The sequence below is a fragment of the Molossus molossus genome, unplaced genomic scaffold (genome assembly GCF_014108415.1).
Source record: "Molossus molossus isolate mMolMol1 unplaced genomic scaffold, mMolMol1.p scaffold_m16_p_4, whole genome shotgun sequence".
NCBI classification, from domain to species: Eukaryota; Metazoa; Chordata; class Mammalia; order Chiroptera; family Molossidae; genus Molossus; species Molossus molossus.
In genome coordinates, this window is record NW_023425377.1 from 39,145,091 (window position 1) to 39,149,073 (window position 3,983).

Genomic DNA, 3,983 nt, shown 5'->3' on the forward strand with positions numbered 1-3,983 from the left:
GGTTTATCTCTTCCCACCCCCACCACCCCGAACCTTTCAGTCTTGAGATTAAAGAATAAATAAAAACTCATTGCCTCCAGTGGTCTCTGATTTCATTCCAGGCCCGTCTTCCTAGGCAAAGCCTCATCTCTCACACAGAACTGCTCTGCCTGGGCTAGTACTGGAGCCCGTCCATTCCTGGGCTTGAGACAGGAGGGACACACATAACAGGATTGTCAGAGAAGTAAAGCCAAGACTTGTTTGAAGTCCAGTCTAACTGGGACTCATTTTAATTCTCATGACTGATCCTCAGAAAGGCTGGCTGGCCCCTGCACAGGGACAAATGTGCCGTTTGATGCTTCACATCCAGAGGTGCCCATTCTGAGTGCTTACTAGTCTTGCTTGTAATAAATTATATCTCATTCCCACACTTACATATTTTATTGTTCACCACTCACCAGTGGAATATAAGATGCACAAAGACAGAGATTTTTGCCTGCTCTTTTTTCATTCCACAGACCCAGTGCCTAGAATAATGCCTGGTACATAGCAGATACTACATAAATAATTCTTAAATGAATGAACAGCCTGAACATCGGGCACTTTATGAATTCAGGCTCAGAGAAGTAAAGCAGCTACTCCAATGCCAAACAGCTAATAATGCCAGAGACCAGATTTATACTTAGTCTTTCTGGCTCTGTCAGCCCCAGAAAACAATGAGACCAATGCCAATTGATTTCTAATGCCCTAAAACAAACAAAGATCAAAGCAACATGCTGCCAGTAAGACTGAGAACCAAGTTTGTGTGAATCTGGAAGGAATAATGTACTGCTTATTGTACAGAAGGGGAATCTTCCAGTTACCTGAGTTTTCTGGGTCTGCATGAACTGTGCAGGTGGAAGGACCCACACGTAAGCTGGGAAATGCAGACACCCCAAGGTACATCCCCAGAGCTCCCACTGCGATGGGGCAAGTTGATGGCTGCCTATCCCACTGAACACAGCTGACGATGCTGCACGGAACGTAGAAGGACAGCTGCCCGAGGACCCTCAAAAGCAGGCAGCAGCGGGTGGATTGCTGGGGAAGTCAAAACTTCAAGTGCAATCAGTGTGGTGGTCATGAGTTATAGGTTTGTCTTTTCTCCCTTTATCTCTTGGCTTTAACCCAAGGGTGAATCAAATTGGGGAACTTCAAGGTGGTTACAGGAAGCAAACACTCCAAGAAATGTCCTCTTTGGGGCCAATGTGGTGACCCCTAAAAGCCAGACACTGTGGAGGAGTCCTCATCATTCTGACCCTCCTTTTTGTGTCCTGGCCCCGCCCCACGGCCAGCTGCCGTCTGAGAAGTGCATGGTGTCAGTGGTGGCGACGCAGGCACCTACAACCTCTGAAGGAAACCTGTCCCTTTGGGGAAGGGTGGTCCTATTGTGCAAAGAGCATTATTTTTCCTCTTTTCTATACCCACTTGATTTTTTTTCCTTTGAACCCAATCATCCAAAACTGTGCAACAGTGCCTGCAGCTAAAATGCTGACAGAACTCCAGCTGTACAGCCAGAGGACCAAGGAAAGGGAGCCCCGGTGCTGGAGAATGTGGGGGAGATCCTATGGAGAAGAGATCAGGAGAGGTGATCCTTAATTCCACGTATAAACCAGCACACACCCCAAGTGCACTTCCCCCCTGCACATGTGCAGAACGTACTCAAAGAACATAGGAAATGCTGCCCACAGAAGGCGAGACAGAACTCATCATTGGAACCTGACCAGGTGCTAAAACAAAATCAACATCCTATTGAATATTTTAACAAGACCCAGAGCTTCACATCTTAATGTACAGAATGCTGGGTACAATACAAAACTACTCACCATCCCAAGAACCAGGAAAATCTGACCAATTTTCAAGGAAAAGACAATCAACAGTTGTCAGTCCTAAAATGGATCAGATGTTAGTTAGAATGATCAGTCTTTAAAGCAGCTAGGTCATCATCCTCATGAGGTAAAGATAAATATTCTTAAAATGAATGGAAACACAGACATGCTCAGCAAACAAATAGAACCAAGTGGAAATTTTAAAACTGATAAATATAACATTTGAACATTTTAAAACCAGTGGATAGGTTCCATAGTAAGGTAAAGATGACAGAAAAAAATATCCGTGAGCTTGAACACAGATTAATAGAAATCATCCAAACTAAAAAACAGAAAAAATTGTTGAGGAAAAACTGAACACAGCTTTACAGACCTGTATATCAATTTCCAAAGGCCATTCATGTCTTTGGGATCCCTGAGAGAACAAGAAAGATCATCACAGAAAAAAAAAAAAAAATATTTGAAGACATCAAACTTAGCAAATTTGGTAAAAAGCATAAATTTTCAAAATAAAGTTAAATGGACCTAAAACAGAGTAAATGCAAAGAACACCACACTCAGACATATCTAAATCAAACTGCCAAACACCAAAGACAAAAAAATAAAAATAAAAGATTTAATGACAACCCAGAATTTTATATCTAGTAAGAATATCCTTCAGGAACAAAAGCGAACTAACGGCATTCTCAAGTAAAGCAACTGAAGATAATTTGTCACCAGCAGAACTGCTGTAAAATAGATGCTCAAGGAGGCTTTCCAGGATAAAGGAAATTAATCCCAGAGGGAAAGTTGGATTTTCAGGAATAAAGGAAGAGAAACAAAAGGGTAAAAAAATATAATATAAATTCTTTTATTTTGCTCCTTTTAAGTTTTTAAAAATATACATGACTCTTGAAAGAAAATATGATAATCCACAGAACCCTGAGAGAAGGGCTTAATGTATTTATATATCACCTATGACAACTATAACATAAAAAAGAAGGCTAGTAATACCTTTAGGTTGTACCACCTCTATATTTTACTTGTAGTAGTAAAATATTAACTCTAAATAAACTGAAAAGTTAGGTATGTATAGTATAAACAACCACTAGAACAACCACTAAAAAACATACAAAGGCATAATCAGACATCCAACAGATAAATGAAAATGGAATACTAAAAAATAGTCAATGACTCCAAAAGAAGACATGAAACAAAGTACAGAGGAACCAAAAAAAGGGGACAAACAGAAAAATAATAAAATGGTCAACCTAAATGTGAATATTAATAAGTAAATATAATGGTCTAAATACATTAGTTAAAAGGCGGATGGTGAGATTAAAGTTTTAAAAAATACTTTCAACTGTTTGTTGCACTGAAAAAACCTACTTTAAGTATAAATACATGTATAGGTTAAAAGTAAAAGAATGAGAAAAGATATACCACACAAATATCAATCCAAAGAAAGCTGGCCCTGGCCAGTGTGGCCGACCAGTTAGAGCTTTGACCTGAGGACTGAAAGGTCACGGGTTTGATTCCTGGTCAGGGGCATGTACCTGGGTTGCAGATTTGATCCCCGGCCCTGGTTGGGGTTGTGTGGAGACAACCAATCAATGTGTCTTTCTCACATTGATGGTTCGTTTTCTCCCTCTCTCCCTGACTCTCTCTTTCTCTCCCTCTTTCCCTATCTTCCACTCTATCTAAAAATCAATGAAAAAATATCCTTGGGTAAGGATTAACAACAAAAAAGATAAAAGAAATAAAAGCTGGAGTGGTTACAGGAATGTGGAAATTAATAAAGGAAAAGCTCATTTAAAATGAAGTAGGAGCCCTGGCTGGTTTGGCTCAGCGGTTAGAACGTCAGCCTGAGGCCCGGAGAGACACAGGTTCGGTTCCCGCTAAGGGCACGTACCTCAGTTGCAGTTTGTCCCTGGGCCTGGTTGGGTTGTGCGGGTGGCAGCCACTCGATGTGTCCCTTTCACGTTGATGTTTCTCCCCCCACCCCCCACTCCATCTGAACAAAAAATGGAAAAATATTCTCGAGTGAGGAAAAAATAAATAAAAAAATAATAATAAGATGGAGTAGGAGGCCAGAAGGGGGACCCTCATTTACTACCACTCAAAGTCAATGACAGATCCCAACAGGAACAATGGTCAATC